Raw genomic sequence first — 22,964 nt, forward strand, 5'->3', positions numbered from 1 at the left:
GTCAAATTCTACTCTACAAATCATGTATAATCCTTCAAAAAAGTTCACGATTCAGGGACTTAAAGACCCACCCATGAAATTCTCACCCTTGAAATCTTTCTTTCTTTCTTTCTTTTTTTTAATTAAGTATCACTCATAGGTTTGGGTCGTGGTTCAGTGGCAGAGAGCTTGCCTCTCACATGTGAGGTACTGGGTTCGATTCTCAGCACCACATGAAAATAAAACAAAATAAAGATATTGTGTCCATGTATAACTAAAAATATTTTAATAAAAAAAATCACTCATGACTGTGAAGAATAGAATTTACCTCAAATAAGTCATAGCCCTCCGATTCTTGTCTATCATATGGACGAATGATACCATCTTCCTGAATCAGGCATGGGGGAAGGAGGCTAGACACTTCCTCAGTTGATTCTGCTGCCCTGAATAAGAAAGCAGAAAAAGGGTAAGAAACTAAGTGAGAATCTTTCAAAATAATACAATTATACATGCTGATTAGACACATAAATATTTTATAAAAATGATCAGCAATTTTAAATAACTTGTCCAAGTTAAGACAAAAAAACATTAAATCCATGTTTATCTGACTCTAAGGCCGTCTTTTCTTAAGGAAAAGAAAATGTCAAATAGTAAAAGCACAGATTGGATTATTTACTCTTTGTATCCTTGGTACCTGCGAATCACAAGTATGAGCAAACATCTATTGAATAAAAGAGAAACTGAGCCATAAAAAATTTTTTCTTATTCCTTTCTGGTAGCACTTTACCTTGTAAAGCTGAAAAGCTTCCAATGAAACATAGAGCCTTAAGAGCAGGCAAAACATCTAATCTATCTATGCAGTCCTAGTACCAATTAGAACACAGAAACAGCTCACACACAACATGCTCTCCATACCTCTGAATGCCTTGGAAAGTACTACTGGCCATATCTATGATTCCACCAGTTGGACGAGCCACCGCACCCACAGGCCCTTTTCCAATTCCTTTAAAGAATCCAGCAGCTCCCTACTTTTTGGCACCTTCAGAAAACCATAAATAATAAATATAAGATATTTTAAAATAAGCAAAGACCTGAGCCAAACTTGAAGTAGGACAGAAAAGCCTGAACACCTAAGGAGTTTTCAGGAAGCAGGTTTATTGACTGCAGTCAGTCCGAATTCTCTTATCAGAGATTTTGGCAATTCTTTGAACTTTATAGCTAGTGGGAGGAGGGGCTTGGAGTTTTTACATGACAAGTGCTTTACTTCCACATCCTCTAGACCAGGAGTTTTGCAAGTTTTTTTTCCCCCTGCAAACCTGGCATTTACAAAAAGAGGAAACTACCAACCAGCATATCCTCTGCATGCAGAAGTTTTTTCTTTTCTTTTTTAGTACCAGGAATTGAACTGGGGATGCTCAACCCCTGATCTATATATGAAACCCTATTTTGTATTTTATTTAGAGACAGTGTCTTACTGAGTTGCTTAGCACCTCACTTTTGCTGAGGCTGGCTTTGAATCTCAATCCTCCTGGAGCCTAAGCCTCCTGAGCTGCTGGGATTATAGATGTGTGCCACCTTGCCTTGCTAGAAGTTTTTTCTGACATCCCATGTAAGAAGCTTTCTGAGAAAAGGGGGGGATTTACAAGCCACAAATATGGTGGGGGTTTCTGCTTAATTAATGGTGAGGGTCTCTCGGTAGGGGGTCTCTGACCTACTTCAAATCCAGAAAACTTCAAGAATTTGAAATTCTGAACAAGTTAAATTTAATCTTAATGTGATAAAATCGTGGTTCTCTAAGTGTTAAATGCAAATTCACCCTAGACTTCCTAAATCAGAAATTAGAAGGTGCGGGGATAGCAATCTTATGTTTTAATAATCACTTCATCAAATCCTTAAGGCATACTCAAGTTTCAGAACTATTGACCTAAGAGTTTAGTCAGCATTAGTGACTGGAAGGTCTAAGAACTGACAGGAAAACCTTCTCTCTCTCTATCTTTTTTTTTTTTTTTTTGGTGTGTGTGTGTATGACAACCATCAAGATTTTTCAAGCAGTGTACTTTTAAAAATTATAACAACCTTATCGCAAAACTTTTCACATGAAAGAAAGCCTATGGCCATTAACAATCTTCCTCCATTCTCCATTTTCCCCTACCCTTCCTCACTTGATCCTACCACCCAGTTTACTTCCTTTCCCTGCTCCCTCCCCAGAGCTAGGAAACCATCTAGAGAAACTTCCTATCTTTATGGATTTTCCTATTCTGGATTTCAAACAAATGGAATCACTGAACATGTAGACAGACTACTGTACCTGGGCTCTTTTTGCTAAGTATCATGTTTTCAAGCATAGGTGTCTTTCATCTTGCAGCATGTATTAGTACCTGATTTCTTTTTATAACTAAACCCTATTCCATTGTATAGATATGCCATGTCTTAATTTATTCATTCATCAGGGGAGAGACATTTAAGATTTTTCTACATTTTGGCTACAGTGAATAATGCTATAAATATTCACATACAAGTTTTTGTTTGGACACCTTTTTCAGTTCTTTTGGATATATATATATATATATATATATATATATATATATATATATATTTGAGGAGAATGACTGAGTCATATGGTAACTCCAGGTTTAACCTTTTGAGGCAAAGCCAGATTATTTTTCTCCAACATGACTATACTTATTTATATTCCCACCAGCGGGGCATGAGGATCATATCTCTCCACATTCTCTGTAACACCTGACTTTAGTAGTAAGTGTAATGTAGTATCTCACTGTGGTTTGATTTACATTTCCCTGTGACCAATGAAATGTATTTACTAGCCATCTGTATATCTTCTTTGGAGAAATGCCTATTCATGTTCTTTGCCTATTGAGTTATAAGAGTTCTTCACATACTCAAGATATAAGTCTCTTATAATTTGCAAAAATTTTCTCCCATCCTGCAGCTCTTTTCCTTTTCTTGTTGGTGCCCTTTGAGAAACAAATATGTTAAAATTTGATAATGTCCAGTTGATACACATCTAGAAAGGCTTTACCTAACCCAAAGTAATAAAAATTTATTTCTATATTTTCTTTTGAGTTTTATACTTCTGCTCTTATATTTATGCATTTAATCTATTCTGAGTTATATAGTTTCTCTCTTACATTTATTAATTTAATCATAAATATACAGTGTAGGTAAGGGTTCAATTTCATTTATCATGTGGATACGAGATGTCTCAGCAGCATCTGTTAAAATGATCATTCTATTCTATAGAATGGACACAACCTAGTGTTCAAGGAATAGGCTTATAGTCCTAAAAGGAATGGGAACCCCTGTCAAAGATCAATTAACCATAATTGTAAGGATCTATTTCTGGACTCTCAATTGTATCCCATTGATCTATTTGTCTATACTAATATCAGTATCAACCTTAGCTTACTGCAGCTTTATACTGTAGTAAGTTTTAAAGTTGGAAAGTGTAAGTCCTTCAATTTTGTTCTTTTTTTTGAGATTGCTTCTGCTAATTTAAGACTCTCCAATTTATACATAAATTTTAGATTCATCTTGTCAATTGCTGGACAGAAGTCACATGGGCTTTTGATAGGAATTACAACAGAGAGCACATTATTTTTTTAATGGGAATAAAAACAAATAAAAAAACAAGCCAATTGCTATTGAGGGCCCCAAAGAAACTAGACTGTAGATGGAATTGTTGAAAACTGCACTCAAAGTCTAAATCACAGACAGTACTTAATCTTTCTGCTTTCTGAAGAAAATATATTACAGTTGAAGACTATGTATATAAAATAGAGTCCATACTCTCTCCATTAAACATCTAGTAGTAACAACATCTGCTAGTCAAGCATCAGCTCTTCCAGCTCTGCACAGGAAGCAGACCTTCTCAACCTACCTTCCATAGGCTTTGTTATTATTCCCGTCACTCCACCAACAACTCCCTGAAAAAAAAAATCAGTCACAGCCTTGACTGAAGGGAAGGTGCTTTATTTCAAACCAACACTAGGGGTCTCTACACACATACTAGAAACGATTGCTTCTTAAAAAACAGGACTTGATAATGTGAACAACATGCACATATAAGTGAGCACTGTGATTTTATAAATATTAAATCACAGAAAATTTTAAATTAGAACACCTTACAGAAGTAAAATCTTATAATAGAAAGAGCAGTAAATAAAAAGATTCTAACTCTGGTTCTGGTATATTCAGCTATATAATCCAGGCAGTTGATTCATTATCTTTAAGCCTCAATTTCTACATCAGTAAAAATGAGTAGAGTGAAATATCTCTAAGATCTAATTACAAATTTTAATGAGATTACTTTACAAATTAGTGAAAGTGTAGAAAACTGAAAATAAAGGAAACTCCCAAGAATAGCAAGTAACCCTGACAAAGCACTTTAGAGTATATAACAGACATTAAAAGTCACTGGCTCAAACACAGCAGTTGCAGTTTCCTAAAATTATTTCCAAACTTAAAATATTAAAGTACTTACATTTTCTTAATAATTTCAAGTAATGGTAATAACTAAAATTACTTTTATATTCTATAAACACATAGAAAGAGAACTGGACACACATTAAACTGAAAAGATTACATACCTCTAGAAAGTGGTGAGGGTTGATAAAGAATACTCTAGCTTTATCTATGTTGTTTTAATACTTTTTATTAAAAATAGAACTTAAATGTTCTTGTAATGATTTGTAAGGAAAGAATTCACTCAGTACCTATATAATTAAGCAGTAGTCATATGTTATCTACATAAGTTTAGAAGTTTTAAAAGGCAATGAAAGGCAGTTCCTGGTTTATCACTTAAGTTTCATACATTCCTTGCACAGAAATGGATGACTAGAGGACTAAATCTGCTTCTCAAGAGCCCTTCCTCCCTCTAATATCACCATTATCATATTCCCCTGCTGCTCACTTCCTCCCCTTCCACACTAGGGCTAAGGCGCCATCAATTAGAGATACCCTAGTCCAAATGGAAAACTATGTTGGGGATTTGGGAATAGCACTGGTGGAGCCAGGGAGGAAGGAGAGCAAAAAGGAAACCACAGCTCCCAAAGTTATCACTATTGCTACTCTGACAGACCTAGACTCATAAGTGGCATTCTAAGTTTCAAATGATAGCTAGAGTGCATATTTTAAAGTATACATATATAAAAGTCGAGGGTTTTTTGAAGAGTCAGCTGGAGACTTACTCGCAGAAAGCCCTTCCCTCCTCTGGCCAGGCTGTCTCCAAAATCTTTAGGCTGTCGACCCATCTCTTCTCTTCTTTTTTGCTGATATTCCTTGTCCATTGTAATTGCTGCCAAACCTTTCCCAACAGAACCTATGATTCAAGATACAACTCCTGCTGCACCACCTACAAAAAGGCCCAGGAGAGTGAGTCATATTGTTTCTTTAGAAAACCATTATCACAGTACACAATATACAACTGTTTTAAACTAACAGGTGCTTAAAATCCTCATATGCAAAAATGTAGAAATTATTTTTTGCCATTTATCAAGAAGAGGAATAAGCTTATTTAAATAAAGTACAGTGATTCAACACCATCAAGTTATACTAAAAAATCAGAAGGCTACTTTAATTTTCCATTTAAAAATAAGGAAATATACACACACATAGGTGATACATACCTACTGTGTGTCCAAAGAGACTTCTTACTCCAATCACTAATCCTTCAGCAAATTCTTCAGGACCTTGAACAGCACCCTGGCTCAAAGAAAAGTTTACTACTTAAAATTTAAATTAGTTTAAGACTTTCAATCTAATATTTCAGGGTTTCTGTGAAGACATAGAATGTGTTATGATCCATAAAGACTGGGATGCAACAATTTTTATCCTATATCCCAAATAATGACACCACACCCACTGTGATAGAAAATATTTTAAAGACACATGACCTCAGAGGATTCCATAAGATAACAAATTTAACAGGTGTAAATCATAGGCTTTAATTACAATCTGAAGTTGGCCTTCCAGTACAAAGTTCCTTTAGAATGCTCAAACTGACTACACTAGCAATAGACTGAGACCACATATTTTGGACTCTTTGTTCTTTCATTTATTCTTTCTGTGTTGTCCTATTAAAACCCTCACTATACTAGGCTCCTGAACAAGTCTGTTGAAAGCTTGAATATGAAGCAAAGTCAGTTTTTAATGCCCCATTAATCCTTTTGTGGAAGACATGGGCACATTTATTGCACAGAAGAGCACTAGACATGCTCATTTAGTTTAAAAATAACCTTTCAATATCATCTCAAGTACTTTTAAATAAAAATGTAAAATTGATTTTAAGTATTTAAACATTATTCAATTCCTAGATACAATTAAAATACAAATTATTATGTGTCAATAAAAATAGAATATCCATTTTTCTATATGTATACTGAAATTAAAAAAACAATACCTGGAAGGGTTCATAGAACAATGCTTCGACTCCTTCAGACAGACCTCTAATTAATCCAAATGGGTTTCCAAGCACATCTAAGCCCAATACAAGGACATACATCTGTTTTAAAAACTAAAGAAGAAAATAAAACAGTAAATTAAGTTATTTACTACTGTTGACAGAAACAACATCAAGCCACACTTAATAGGAAAAAAGTGGGGATGCTGACTAAATTAGGTTTGTGTTTTCAGGCAAGCTGTGTAGAACAACAACTACATACATTACCAGATCTTCAACATTGTAAGTACAAGGCACTGTGTTACACTTTACATGGAGCTCTCAAATTAGACAGAACTAAGTTTAAGGCACAGTCTGTTAATAAGCAGTTATGTGACCTTGGACAAGTCACTTAGTCTCTATCAGCCTCAGCCTTTTCATCTATTAACACAGGAGGTTATACTCATGTTGCATGGTGAGGATATATATTAAATGAACATGTAATTCAGTAATTGTTAGTTGTTTTTATTATTGTATTATCATCACTTTTACTAATGAACTACATGAGGAATAATTATTAACTGAAAAAAATGGACAATATAACTTATTTGAACATATAATAATAATGTCTATACTACTATAGGTGAAAAGATCTTCCAGCAGAAGATGGAAAAAGAAATAACACCATGAAGCTCCATGGCACAGCAATGGTATCTGAGTGGCCTGAAACAACTATTTTTTGTATACACCCCCAAACCATGAAGTGACTGATGCAAAGGAAGGAAACCGCTTAGAATTCCTCCTACAACTCCACTAGACTACATTTAGAAACTGCTGTCACTGAAGAATTTAAGTTAATGATTCCAAAGTTACTATTATTTCCCAAAGTTGAAAAGGTATTACTGCAAAGGGAAAATAACATGGGAATAAATTTTTAAAAGGTATATAAAGAGTGGTAGAAGAAAGAGAAATTAATCATTTAAGAAATCACTAAGTATTGAGATTACAAATTGAGGTAAATATGTAAACATTACCACACACTATACAATCACATACAAATATTTTGCTTAAATATTTTATGAAGTATATTCCTTATGAGCTACTATGATGGGAAATTACCTGCTCACTGTAATGCCGAACAACACTCCACATGAGCTGATCTCGCTTGTAAAACTGGTATTGAATTTCATAATAAGCAAGTCTGGGAGGAGAAAAAGGAAAGATTCGATGATACTAAGATTATTTTCTGAACAAATGTATGATATATGATATGTCAAGATCAATGTAATGTTTTGAGCAACCAATAAATTTCTGATGTTTAAAATTTTAAAAAAAGATTATTTTCTGAAAGAAAAAAGGATTTGAAATTTCAGCAATAACTGAAATAACTAGTCATAGTTATTTCTTTCACAATTAACTTTGTATATCTGCCACATACAATTTATGGTTGATGTCTTATCATTATGGTAACAAAATTATTATAAATATAGTATGGTCTCATAAGTTTGTCATAAACAAAAAGAGTAATAGTTTTAAAAAGTCAACAATCATCCACCCATACCATAATTTTTAAGTTTGTTCTTCTCATTTCCCACTTTGAATTCTTTCTTTTCTGTGCAACTATAAAATATCTAAAACATTTTGTATGCCACTTTTATTCTAAACATTGTGCAAACATATTTCTCTATATCTTTATTCAAAACTCCTATGTCATCATTTTGATGCAGGAGAATTGTTAGTTCAAAGACAGCCTCATTAACATAACAAGGCTCCAATCAACTTAGTGAGATCCTGTCTCAAAATATAACATAAAAAGGAATTATTTTTTTAAGATGGCGGCGAAGGGAGTGCATCACCCCCGTGTACCACATCACTGTTTGGGAGAATGATGAGTTAGAACAGCTAAAAACTATCTTGTTAGGAATTTCTAGCAAAACTGGGGTGCTCCAAAACCTAGTGGAAGGATTTTTATTGCACGAGGATCAGCTACAGGGGCTCAAATGCGAGCGATTCGTCCGCACGGAGGGTCACGCTGCTTATTCAGCAAATCACCCCGCAGCTAGAACCTGCGGCACGCGCTGGGAAGCAGCAAGCAAGCAATGCAAAGATACAGCGCTGCGGATTCTGTGGGAGCCTGCCAGCTGTGCAAGCACTGTACACAGTGCTGAATTCTGGATTTGGGACGGGGGAAGGAAGCGGTCCAGTTTGGTTCTCCACACCGGTCAGACCACAGAGGAGGCCAGTGGCCACCATCTTGAAGAGCTGACGTCACAATGACTGATCACAGCTCAATCAACTATAGAACAGGTAATTTCAGGCTGCCATTCGCCTGCATCTCGCAGACAAATTACTCAGGCTCAGTGCTAAAGAACCCTTGGAAACTGCTTCTGGGAGCCTGCTCCTATCAGAACATACACCGAGCCCAGAGCAGCTGAATTCTGGCTCCCGGAACTGCTCTGGCCCAGGGCTAAAGAACCCACGGATACTGCTTCTCGGTCCGGATCCTGCTGAATACTGTGGAAGCCAGAGGGGCAGAGCAAAGCCTCCGCCCGCGCCCGGAACAGCCACAGCGACCCGCCGGGTGGTATCACTTCACCCCATCTGCATTAGTGGCCGAGCAGAGCCGCCGCCAAAGCCCGCAAGGTAGGCAGACCTGCGACCAACTGGCGGATCAGGCCCAGCGGCCTGCTGGTGGGGTAGACACATCACACCAATTGGAGTAGGGGCAGAGCAGAGCCGCCGCCCATGCCCGGAAGAGGCCTAGTGACCTGCCATGATCAAGTAGGATTCATCCCTGGGATGCAAGGCTGGTTCAATATACAGAAATCAATAAATGTTATTCACCACATCAATAGACTTAAAAATAAGAACCATATGATCATCTCGATAGATGCAGAAAAAGCATTCGACAAAGTATAGCATCCCTTTATGTTCAAAACTCTAGAAAAACTAGGGATAACAGGAACATACCTCAACATTGTAAAAGCAATCTATGCTAAGCCTCAGGTTAGCATCATTCTGAATGGAGGAAAATTGAAGGAATTCCCTCTAAAATCTGGAACAAGACAGGGATGCCCTCTCTCACCACTTCTGTTCAACATAGTTCTCGAAACACTGGCCAGAGCAATTAGACAGACAAAAGAAATTAAAGGCATAAAAATAGGAAAAGAAGAACTTAAATTATCACTATTTGCAGATGACATGATTCTATACCTAACAGACCCAAAAGGGTCTACAAAGAAACTATTAGAGCTAATAAATGAATTTAGCAAAGTGGCAGGATATAAAATCAACACGCCTAAATCAAAGGCATTCCTGTATATCAGCGACAAATCCTCTGAAATGGAAATGAGGAAAAACACTCCATTCAAAATATCCTCCAAAAAAATAAAATACTTGGGAATCAACCTAACAAAAGAGGTGAAAGACTTATACAATGAAAACTACATAACTCTAAAGAGAGAAATAGAAGAAGATCTTAGAAGATGGAAAAATATACCCTGTTCATGGATAGGCAGAACTAACATCATCAAAATGGCAATATTACCAAAAGTTCTCTATAGGATTAATGCAATGCCAATCAAAATCCCAACGGCATTTCTGGTAGAAATAGAGAAAGCAATCATGAAATTCATATGGAAAAATAAAAGACCCAGAATAGCAAGTATAATGCTAAGCAGGAAGTGTGAATCAGGTGGTATACCGATACCAGACTTCAAACTATATTACAGAGCAATAGTAACAAAAACAGCATGGTACTGGTACCCAAACAGGCGGGTGGACCAATGGTACAGAATAGAGGACACAGAAACCAATCCACAAAATTACAAATTTCTTATATTTGATAAAGGGGCTAAAAGCATGCAATGGAGGAAGGATAGCATCTTCAACAAATGGTGCTGGGAAAACTGGAAACCCATATGCATCAAAATGAAACTGAATCCCTTTCTCTCGCCATGCACAAAAGTTAACTCAAAATGGCTCCAGGAGGTTGATATCAAATCAGAGACATGGCGTCTGATAGGAGAAAAAGTTGGCTACCGGCTCCAAATTCCTCAATAGGACACCCATAGCACAAGAGTTAATAACTAGAATCAACAAATGGGACTTACTCAAACTAAAAAGTTTTTTTCTCAGCAAAAGAAACAATAAGAGAGGTAAATAGGGAGCCTACATCCTGGGAACAAATCTTTACTCCTCACACTTCAGATAGAGCCCTAATATCCAGAGTATACAAAGAACTCAAAAAATTAGACAATAAGAAAACAAATAACCCAATCAACAAATGGGCCAAGGACCTGAACAGATGCTTCTCAGAGGAGGACATACAATCAATCAACAAGTACATGAAAAAATGCTCAACATCGTTAGCAGTCAGAGAAATGCAAATCAAAACCACCCTAAGATACCATCTCACTCCAGTAAGATTGGCAGCCATTAGGAAGTCCAACAACAACAAGTGCTGGAGAGGATGCGGGGAAAAGGGTACACTTGTTCATTGTTGGTGGGACTGCAAATTGGTGCAGCCAATTTGGAAAGCAGTATGGAGATTTCTTGGAAAGGTGGGAATGGAACCACCATTTGACCCAGCTCTTCCCCTTCTCGGTCTATTCCCTAAAGACCTAAAAAGAGCATGCTACAGCAACACTGCTACATCGATGTTCATAGAAGCACAATTCACAATAGCAAGACTGTGGAACCAACCTAGATGCCCTTCAATAGATGAATGGATAAAAAAAATGTGGCATTTATACACAATGGAGTATTACTCTGCATTAAAAAATGACAAAATCATAGAATTTGGAGGGAAATGGATGGCATTAGAGCAGATTATGCTAAGTGAAGCCAGCCAACCCCTAAAAAACAAATGCCAAATGTCTTCTTTGATATAAGGAGAGTAACTAAGAACAGAGTAGGGACGAAGAGCATGAGAAGAAGATTAACATTAAACAGGGATGAGAGGTGGGAGGGAAAGGGAGAGAGAAGGGAAATTGCACGGAAATGGAAGGAGACCCTCAGGATTATACAAAATTACATACAAGAGGAAGTGAGGGTAAAGGGAAAAATAATACAAGGGGAAGAAATAAATTACAGTAGAGGTGGTAGAGAGAGAAGAGGGGAGGGGAGGGGAGGGAAGGGGGGATAGTAGAGGATAGGAAAGGCAGCAGATTACACCAGACACTAGTATGGCAATATTTAAATCAATGGAAGTGTAACTGATGTGATTCTGCAATTTGTATACGGGGTAAAAATGGGAGTTCATAACCCACTTGAATCAAAGTGTGAAATATGATATGTCAAGAACTATGTAATGTTTTGAACAACCAACAATAAAAAAAGGAATGTGGATGTGCCTCAGTGGTATGCACTCCTTGGTTCACTACTCAGCACCAAACCAAACAAAACCAAGCAAATATATCATAATTAATAGTGATTCCAGAGTACATGAATATGTAAAAATTTTGGTGATGATATAATTTTTTTAAACAGAGAGAGAGAGAGAGAGAGAGAGAGAATTTTTTAATATTTATTTTTTTCAGTTTTATTCAGTGGACACAACATCTTTATTTTATTTTTATGTGGTGCTGAGGATCAAACCCAGCACCCTGTGCTTGTCAGGCGAGTGCGCTACCACTTGAGCCACATCCCCAGTCCCAACAATATAAATTTAATAAAGATATTTATTAAAAGTATTAATTTTCTTTAAAAGCCCAAAATAAAAATTTCACAAAATCCACTAGTAATAATTTGAGGTAGCAGTGCAATAGTATATGACTATACTCCCAGTGGCTTAGGAGGATGAGAGGTAGAAAACTAGGAGTTTATTCTTAAGTTAAAGACCAGCCTCAAGAACTTGGCAAGGTCCTAAGAAGCTCAGTAAAACCCCATCTCAAAAATAAATTAATTAATAAGTGTTGGAGACTGGGTATGTAGCACACTGGTAAAGTTACCATGGGTTAATTTCCAGTATCCACATTAATTTAAAGATATAAATAATAATTCTTGGTAAAAAAAAGGCCATACAATCCAGTATTGGATCCTTTAGCAAAAAGAATTGGATTCCTTTTGCTAAAGATATTGCCACACTTCTATTTTTATTGTATCTTTATTCATAGTATCTAATAAAATGAAACAAATGAAGTACCTTTTAGATAGAAAATATATCAGAAAATGCCTTCCAGCTGCAAAGCATCCAATTAGTCCATCCCTTCAGAAGCTACACACTTAAAATACAAACTTGTCCCTAGAAGGTATGACTCCAATAATGGTGTTTTCTAAATACTCAAAAAAAAGGTGAAATCTCTGGGAACCTTGTTTCAGATATTCTAAAACTCAAAACTAGGTCATATTGGAGGTCAGAATGAAAATACAACACACAGTAAATTCTTTAATGGAGAATCTTAACTCAAACACTGTCATAACTGAAAGCAGTGTTGGAGATAAATAAAATAGATTATCTGTTTCATAGACTTCTGGGTTATGGATTCAATTCAAACATATACTAGAAAAAAGTTAAGGCTACTAGTTAAAATCTACTTAAAACAGGTATTAAAAATGCACCAGGAGCTGGTGTGTTGGTGCAGGCCTGTAATCCAAGTTGCTGAAGAGGCTGACGAAGAAGGATCAAAAAATGTTCAAAGCCAGCCTCAGCAAAAGTGAGTTTCTAAGAAACTCATTGAGACCCTGTCTCTAAATTAAATATAAATAAATAAATAAATAAATAAATAACCAACCAACCCTGGGGATGTGTCTTAGTAGTCATGTTCCAGAGTTCAGTCTCCAATATCCCCCATATAAAATGTACCAGGAGGTTGGGGCTGGGGCTCAGTGGAGCTCACTTGTCTGGCACATGTGAGGCACTGGATTCAATTCTCAGCTCCATTTATAAGTAAATAAAATATAGGTCTATCAACAACTAAATATATATATATATATATATATATATATATATATATATATATATATATATATTTATATTTATATTTATATATATATATATATATTTATATATATATATTTTTAATAATATACCAAGTTATTGACATGGACTTTGATCTAATTAGCCCTTGAGATTGAAGTTGGCCAGGCATGGTGGTGCATGCCTGTAATACCAGCTATTTACAAGACTGAGACAGAAGGATCATGATTTCAAAACCAGTCTCAGCAATGGTGAGGCACTAAGCAACTCAGTGAAACCCTGTCTCTAAGTAAAATACAAAATATGGGTAGGAATGTGGCTCAGTGGTAGAGTGCCCCTGACTTCAATCCCTGTCTTCCCCCAAAAAACATTGGGGCTGGGTAGATAGCTCAACTGGTAGAGTGCTTGCCTTCTAAGCATGAGGCCCTGGGGTCAATCGCCAGTAGAGAGAGAGAGAGAGAGGGAGAGAGAGAGTGAGAGAGAGAGAGAGAGAGAGAGAGATTGAGATTGAATTTGCATGTAATTTAAATCCAAGTTAGTCCCACTTTTATTTTTTCCTGCCACACCAGAAGAGTTTTCTGACTCTGCTGATGGCTGGTGAGACAGGCCCTGGCTCAGTGGACCTCGGGGCAGCAGAAGGTGTCACGTCGTCTGTGCAGAGGTGGCTCCAGCAGACTCCCTGGGAATATTTAAAAGCCAACTCGGGTCGGGTCCATCTGCTCCGTGTTGTCATAAGCCCCTGACTCCAAGCAGAGTGGGTGGGATGCTCCTGCCCTCCACCTTGGCACCCCACTGCCACCAGGCCTTGGGGACACACCCAGCCCCTCCTCCTCAGCCGAGGAGCTGACTGTGCGAGGCAAAACCGCTTCACCTGGCTGAACCTCGGTTGCTGTCTGTGAAATGGAGAGGGCGGTTTACAGCCCCTGTGCCCTCCCTCAGGCTGGGGCTGTCGACTGGGACCCGCCGTGTGACGAGTTAGAACAGTGCTCAGCACGTCATCAGCACTCCGCCAATGCTCCTCACCACTACGGCTTTGTTGTTTGTGTGGCAAGTGCAGACACAGGAAATTGATGAGGCCCTGGTGACCGTTCATCTCAGGTCTGATCTGGCCCACACCTGCAAGAAATGGAGTTGGAGGTCACTGTGGATGAGCCCCATGTTGTCGCCCAAAAAGCCACTCTGTGCCTGACCCTCCCCAACCTGCTAGGAAAAGACGCCAATCTGTGCACAAAATCGAGGCTCTTTCACTCTGGGAAATGTCTGGGGCCACCAGACTCCAGGTCTCAGGGGGCCACCGGACTCCAGGTCTCAGGGGGACACCGGACTCCAGGTCTCAGGGGGCCACCAGACTCCAGGTCTCAGGGGGCCACCAGACTCCAGTCTCGGGGGCCACCAGAATCCATGCCAAAGGATCTGATGTGATAAGGTAGAGCCGAGAGACGTGCTTAAGGAACACGTGGGGAGGCTCCGGGAGGCCAGTGATCAGCTCTGTCCAGGGCCCTTGAAGACTGTGAAGACCTGACCCCACACACACACACACATACACACATACACACACACACACACACACACATACACACACACACACACATACACACACACATACACACACATACACACACACACATACACACACACATACACACACACATACACACACACATACACACACACACACACATACACACACACATACACACACACACATACACACACACATACACACACACACATACACACACACACACACATACACACACACACATACACACACACACATACACACACACACATACACACACACATACACACACACATACACACACACACATACACACACACACACATACACACACACATACACACACACATACACACACACATACATACATACACACACACACATACACACACACACATACACACACACACACATACACACACACACACACACACACACACACACGACCCGCCTTCCGACAACTACGGGAAGCTTCCTGGTCTTCCCCAGTTAATTGGGAAGGTTTAGGGAAGCACTGCTTTACACAGACAAACGGAGGAACCCAGCACTGCCAAGTGTACCCGATGAGAAAGGAGGCCTTGTCTCCTCCTTCCCCGTAAAAAGCCTCCATGATCCCACGGTGCTTACCCGGCTGGGTCTTCAAGGAGAAGGGAGTCCAAGCTGCTGACGTTCTGAGGCTGGTCAGCCTCCTTCCTGGGCCTCTGTGAGAGGCACAATCCCCAGAAGGACGGGTCTCATGAACGTGCTGCCCTCCAGGCCCATGCTGAAGCCCTGCGATCAGTTGGCTGGCTGGCTTGGGGCGCTCCCTCAGGCCTGTCTGAGCCCAGCGTCACCCACGTGTCGGCACAGTGGCCTGGCCCAGGTTAGGCAGTCCACGGGGCTCTTCTCAGAGCTAGAGTGTCCTGTGCCCAGTGAATCTCAGTCCCCAAAGGTGTGTTTGGGCCAGAGTCAGGGGGTGTCAACGGCAGGTGCCATGGCAAGAGAGGCAGCCTGCCCTCCATCCACACCACGGCCCTGTGTCCTGTGGCCACTCCAATTCCTGGCTCCCCAGGGACTGGGCACTAGCTGCTGGCTCCTGGGCACTAGGAAGAAGCCAGCACTCACAGACAAGGCCCTCTGTCCCTCAGAAGTGCACTCAGGGTTGGTGGTCCCAGTCCATCCCCAGCTAGACCAGTCGTAGCCCCGGAGGCAGAGGACATGGGGATGGTCAGTCTAACAGGGGCATGTGTTCAAGTGGGCAGGAGTGGCCCTTTAGGGAGTGGCTGTTAACTCTGGTCACCCATTGGAGTCACCTGGGGAGTAAAATACAGAGGCCAGCCTCCCTAACCCTGTGCAGCCAGATCCAGAGGGAGGTCGGGACTTCTTTCCGACGTTCTAGAAGTTGCCCACGTGGCTCTGGTGTGTGCTCTGGGTTCAGGGCTGCACTCTGGAGCCTGAGGAGAAGTGGGTTAGTGATCAGTTGCTCTCTAAGCTCGGTCTTCCTCATCCTACCACCTCCTCGAGTGTCTGCCAGCCTCTGGTTGGTGCCTCCTCCAGGAGCCCAGCCGTGCGCACGGTGGCATGGAGACCTCGCTACGGGGCAGGCTGCTGCAGCAGGCCCAGGCTAGGCTCTGGGGTCTGCCTTTCTAAGAAGCTCCTGGTGGCGCAGCTGTGGCAGGACCATGGCTGAGAGGCAAGGCTCCAGGAAGGAGCTGTTCCTGTACGCGGGTGTGATTGCACCGTGCCTTGGCCCCGGGACTGCAGCCCAGGGCTCCTGGTGACCCAGCCACATGGCTCGCGGTGAGGTGGGCGGCAGGCCTGTTGGGCTGCCGTCTCCTCCTCCTCCCTGCGGTGCTCCATGTTCCGTCCCCCGCTCCCCTCCACCAGGGGCTCTGCTCCTTCGTGTCTCCTCTGCAGCCTCTTTGGCCTTACCATGGGGTCAGAGCTCCTCGCGCTCAGACCTGACCCTTCCAGCTTCTCTGTGTCCACATCTGCCCCATGCTCTCCTTGGCACCGGGTGTAGCTGGCTCGCAGATGCCGGCCTTCAGGCGCCACCTCTCTCCTGGGCTGGAGTCCCAGGAGTCCAACAGCCCAACCCAGAGTCCCAAGTCACTTCAAACTCAAACAAAACAAACTCATGGCCTCGAGCCCCTAACCGGGTCCTTCCCAGTGACCTCGGTCCTTAGGCATCACCCAACCCATTCAGGATCAGAAGTCACCTGCTATGTTCACTATTGTTCAGGGGGAAAAAAAAGAATTAAAACCATTTTCTATTCCTATGTACAAAACCACCCCAAATGTAGTGGCTGAAAACCATGCAAATCACTTATTTTGCTCACAAATCTACAATTGGGATGGGGCTTGGCAGTTTCAGCCGGGGTGACTTCCCTGAGGTTGGAAAATCCCCTTCCAAGATGGGCACTGGGTGGCTGGCAAGCTGGACTTGACTCTGTTCCCCACTGGGGGGTCTCCACAGGGAACTGGCTTTCTCAGGGCTATGGCTGGAGTCCAAGAGCCAACTACCCAAGAGACAGGAAGTGGGAGGCCTAGGCCCAGAACCAGACCCGCCCTACCCTGTGAACACAGCCTGTGGGTCAGTCTCAGACCCCAAGTCAAGAGAGGGGGCTTACCCCTGCCTCTTGAGGGTAAGAGTCTCAAAGAGTCTTGGGACTAGCTTTTGAAATGGCCCGGCCACTCACGGCCCCTGTCTCTCGGCACTGGTCCCAGATGCCCACTGTGCCTGGCGAGGTTCGCTCTCACCGTCTCTTTTCATTTCCTCTGTTTCTTCTCCTATTGTTGCCGATGACTCTTAGGCTTGGACCCAGCCCACATTTGTGGACTCATGGTGTGACCTTGGAGTCCCTTTGTAGGAGGGTCTGGGGGTGGCAGCGTGTGGCCTGGCTGAAGGGCAGGACTTGCCCTAAGCTGCCGGGGTGGGGCAGGTCTGCCATTTTACCTGTGTCTTTGAGGGAATGGTTGGAGGCTGAAGACTCCAGGATGGGGCTCAGGCCCCGGCCAGGCCCTTGGTGCCGTCCCACACCCTGCCGGTTGGCACCCTGGGACACACACACCCTTTCCTCCTTGACCTCTGCTCCTCCTAGCTCCTCTCCGCTCCTCCTGTTCCTCCTCCACCCTGGCTGGACGGGCCCTTCCTCCTCCCGAGGCCCCAGCTCTGTACTCTGTTCAGTGGGTGACACTTGTGACCATGGTGGCTTCCCCTCTACTCTGTGACTACTTATTTATTACTGTCTGACTCACCCGAGGGCTGGACACCACTGGGGCAGCCACGCCTCCCTCGTCGGGCAGGGAGACTGGACACAGGTGCCCTGCCCGTTGCTGGCTAGGTGCTGAGGGACAAGCACCTTCCCTCCGGCCCCCCTGGGTGACAGGCGGCTTGCCCTCCCTGCCTCCCTCCTGCTGGTCCCCCCTCCCTGTCTCCCCAGGCTGCCTCTGCTCCTCTCCAGGGGTCACATTCTTGGGACACTAGCTTCTCTCCGAGTGTGCCTACCTCACGTCTTTCCCAGGGCTTGGTGGGGGAGGGCTGCAGAGGGGACAGACCTTGTGGGCTGAAGGAGCCCTGTTGTGCCCCTCCCTTGCAGCTGGCACCTGTGTCTAGCAGGAGCTGGTGCCCTCATTCTGTATGGGAGTTCCCGCCGGGGGACAGTCCGTGTGTGGAGGGCACATTGGGCGTGGAGGGGACGTCTGGTGGCTCTCTCACCTCCCCTGCTGGGAGTGCTCGGCGGGGGGCCTGGGGCCTCCTCCCTGCTGCTCGGCGGGAGTGGTCTTTGCCCAGTCCCTGGAGTGGCCTCTCTGCCCAGGGCACCGATGGTCCCTCCTGGAGCCCTCCTCTTCCTGGGCGCTCCCCTTTCCTCGCCACCCGGTGACCCGCCCTGGGGAGTCAGGGGCCAGAAACTCCTGGGGAGCACAGCCCTGCCCCAGACTGCCGCTCCTGGTTCGACCGTCACAAGTTCCCTGGGAGAGGGGCGTGAGGGGTGGACGGGCCACCTCCTCACAGGGCCAGGCTGGTCCTCCCAGTGAGGCCTGCTCCTCTGGCTCCTCCCCATTCCTGGTCTTATCCTTGCTGGGAGCGCCTTCCCGGGAACCTCGGGCCACCCAAGGCTCTCCATCTTAGTTTGGGGACTTAAGGACCTTCAAGGCCCTTAGCAGGCCCCTGGTTTCAGTTTGTCACCTTCCAGGTCACGAGCTTCTTGACACCAAGGCGGCCCCCAGGTGTCCTGGCCTTCACCTCCTGCTTGGCGTCGAGGCCACCAGAGTACTGTGAGGAGCATGTGGGGAGTAAACTACTCCAGGAAGAGACCCAGGGTGCCGCGGTCCCCAACCCAAGGATGACTGGCACTAACCCTGGGTTTGTTCCGTGGGGGTTGGTGGTGTTGTATGGACGGCTCTGCAGCCGGCCTCACGGCTCTTCCCATTTTGAACTATCTCTGCTCTTTTCAGGCCAAGTGTGTTAGTCTGTTTTAATTACCATAACTAGTAGAATAATTTATGAAGAAAACAGTTTTATGTTGGCCCATGGTTCTAGAGGTTCAAGGTCAAGGGGCTGCATCTGGTGATGGCCTTCTTGCCGGTGGTCCTAAGAGAGTACAGGGCATCACATGGTAAGAGACAGAGGACATGGACATGCATGCCTATTCTCTCTCTCCCTTTTCTTATAAAGCCATCAGTATTTTATCATACTCTGTGGACTTTATTTAATCCTAATTACCTCCCAAAGACATCACCTCTAAACACCACAGTCACATTAAGTTTTCACCCTGTTAATACCTCACAATGAGGATTAAATTCTAACACCATGAATACCTGGGGATCACACTCGAACCATATCCAAAGCATAGCACCAAGCTAATTAAATTCCTTTAAAACTTTGTGGATTTCTTCTGTATCCACTTCACGAAACAAAAGTCATACTCAAGAACACCTTCAGAACAAGCCTTTCTCTACTTTGGGCTCTCCATGAGATTACTATGGGACCATGTCCATAAGATTCTTAGGAGTCTATTATTTAACCCAGAGGATCTACAAGGTACATTGTTAATATCTTTAAAAAGCATTTGTCTGGTTGAAAGAGTCTACAAGGCACAGCCTTAAAACTTCTGATGTCTTAATAGAGAATCTCATGGTTGGGCACTTGGCTTCCCCTGTGCTCTGAGATGTTTTTCTAGTCTTGATCTTTGACCTGAAACTAACTTTTACATTGGAACGAGAAATAGTTTTTGAATCCAGTTAGCCCTGACTTCTAAATTCTGTTTGAAACTAAAAATCTCGTTCTTTAGTTCGTCTCTTTCTATCCACTTCTCAGGAAGCACAGTTAAAAGAATCCACTTTTAACATTCTGCTTAGAAATCTCCTTAGGCTGAGGGCAATTTGATAGCTAAAGCTGGAAATAGCCAGAGGCTCTTTTAGTTTTGCCTGGCACCTAGCGTAGGATGACTTGAAAATTAAGACAACTGTGTAGAGTGATTCCATCTGGTCTCTCAAATGAGTTGGCTTCATTTATAGCATGGTGGCCTCCAGGTAGTAGGACTTCTTACCTGATGGCTCCAGTGTTCCATTGAATGAAATGGAAGCATCATGAACTTTTCTGACCCAGACTATAAGAGTTACAATATCATTTCCACTGAGCCTTATTGATAGATGCAGTAACCAAGCCTGTTCAGATATCAGAAGAAGGAAATTAGACTCCTTGCCTAGAAAAGGGAGGGGCATGATTTCATTGTACCAGAGCATGTGGGAATGGAGATGTTGTTGTGGTCATTTTTGGAAAATACAATCTGCCTCACCATCACCATTTTGATGCATTGCAAAGTAAGTTACAGACACTGTTAACACTTTCTCACAAAAAATGTGTGAGTTCGGACTGCCCACATCTTCACCAACATGTGGAGTTGACAGTCTTTTATATCTTAATCATTCTGGTTGGTGTCTCATGGTATTTCTTTGTGGGTTTAATTTGCATTTCCCAGATACCTAATGATACTGATCCGTTTTTATTTGCTTGCAGATCACACATATCTTCCTTCATGAAGCATCTTTTTAAAATTTTTTAGTCATGCTTTGTACTCTTTATTACTGAATTAGTAAGGTTTCTTATATAATCCCATATACCAGCCCTTTGTTAGTTATATGTTTTGTGAATGTTTTCTTCCAATCTTTGGTTTGTCTTTTCATTTTTAATGGTATCTCTTAATGAGCAAAGATCTTTAATTTTAGCAAAGTCTTATCAGTTTTTATCTTTTATAGTGATTGCTCTCTCTGTCCCATATGATGTATTTATAGACTCTAAGTTGTGAAGATATTCTTCTGTGCTTTCTTTTATAATTTTTTTTTGGTTTTAGCATTTATATTAAAGTCTATGAGTCATGTTGAACTAATGTTTAATGTGATATGAGATTAGAATTATGGAGGCTTTCCCCCACCCATGTCTTCTTAGCTAAGTTAGAACTATATGTCTGTTTCCTGTGTGGTTTCCAGGTCAAGGAGAGGCACGAGAGAAATTGGTGCCATACGAGGTAGAAGTGAGGGATTCACCATCTTTAAGTCCCAATTCCCCATCTAGGACAAGGCACAGTGCCACTTATTACTGCTGGCTTACTTGTTGATGGTGGGTTGTATCCAGGCACACAGTTCTTCCAATTCCTGCAATCACATCCCTGCTTGGCAGAGTCCTGGTCCATATCCTCATGTATTTTTCTACTGCTGGGATTATTTGTAGCCAGGAATCCAGGTGCATCTTCATGCCAAAGAGCATCAGCTTCTTCTGAAAGGCACCCATAGCATTGAGATTAGCAGTGATGAGGGATAGATGCAGGGTCAAGTTTGTCTGTGTGGGTTCCAGTTCATCTCTGTACCCTGCTCTTCGCCGCATCTTTCTTTTCTGTCTTCAGCTCTGCTGATTTCAAACTTGGCACCAAGCGACAGCAAGACCATTTCGTAGACTCAAATCTGCCCTCACAATTGGTAAAGTCTAATCCCTATAATCAAACCCTTGTTCTCTATTACCCACAGTGGCTCTGCCTTCTCTGATCAAACTGTAACCGATGCAAAGGTTGAAATTCATTTTTTATCTACATGGAAATCTAATTGTCCCAGCACCATTTATTCATGACTTTCCCTGTCCCATTGGATTGCTTGGCACCTTTGTAAAAACTCAAATGACTTCACAATTCATGCCATTATTATGCATCATTAATAATGCACTAAGAAAGACATTTTTTAAAAAAATAAACTACATAATAACACTCATGCATATCTATTTCCAGGTTCTCTATTATGTTCATTGATCTATTTTTCAATCCTTTTGCCAGAACCACCCTCTCAATAACTGTAATTGTATAATAAATCTTGAAATTCCATTTCTTCTTGAGTGGGACAATACTCAAGATTTTTTTATTATGTAAAAGATTTCTGACTTCTACATATAGCTGTTGCATTTCTAGTACATATTGGCTAAGCAAATAAAAATAGCAAGAGAGTTTGTGAACATTCTAAGATGACCTTGGGTTTGTTTATCACAATGACAATTGCAGATAGTCTGAAAATCAGTCACCTGTGCACAGTTGGACATCATGTGGGGATGTATGATGTCCCTGCCATCGATGGCCATGCATCCCTCGGAGGGAAAAGAGGTATCAGCACCTCATGTATTTTTCTAATACTGGGATAACTGGTAGCTATGAATTCAGGCTTGATTTCCATAGGAGTGGAGTCCTGTTCTTCAGGAAAATAATCGGTTAAATTTTCTGATTTTTCCAGATTGATGTTTCCCCTAGAACTGTGCAAGATACACACAGGATCGGGAAAAGATTCTGCTTGAGATGTAAACTTTTCAGAGACCTTGGATTGAATATCCCAAGAGAAATTTTATGGCTTTTCTGTGCCTTTCACACCAGATTTACACTTTAGTCCTAACTCCTAGGACCTCAGAATATGATCTTGTTTGGAAGTAAGTTTGTTGCATATGTAATTAGTTAAGATGAGTTCATACAGAGTAGGGTGGACATTAACCTGCATTTTTATACAAAGGTGACATTCAAGCACAGAGACAGTGAGACACTGAAGAAAGACTATTCGAAGACATATGGAGAACATGCTAAGGAAGGTAGGAGAGAGGCTGGAAAAGAAGCCAGCAGCCAACCCTACGTTCACTT

General features: G+C 42.1%; 1 long non-coding RNA gene across 1 annotated transcript; it reads right to left on the bottom strand.

The window, feature by feature from the left end:
* Nucleotides 1-108: 108 nt before the first annotated feature.
* Nucleotides 109-5,315, bottom strand: LOC308640695. Its single transcript, XR_014020333.1, has 4 exons — nt 5,187-5,315; nt 3,878-3,923; nt 895-1,018; nt 109-422 (listed from the first exon to the last, which is right to left on the bottom strand). It is a non-coding gene; the product is annotated as an uncharacterized lncRNA (long non-coding RNA).
* Nucleotides 5,316-22,964: the final 17,649 nt, after the last annotated feature.

Source organism: Spermophilus citellus, assembly GCF_964194105.1.
Source record: "Spermophilus citellus genome assembly, contig: SCAFFOLD_102, whole genome shotgun sequence".
NCBI lineage: Eukaryota > Metazoa > Chordata > Mammalia > Rodentia > Sciuridae > Spermophilus > Spermophilus citellus.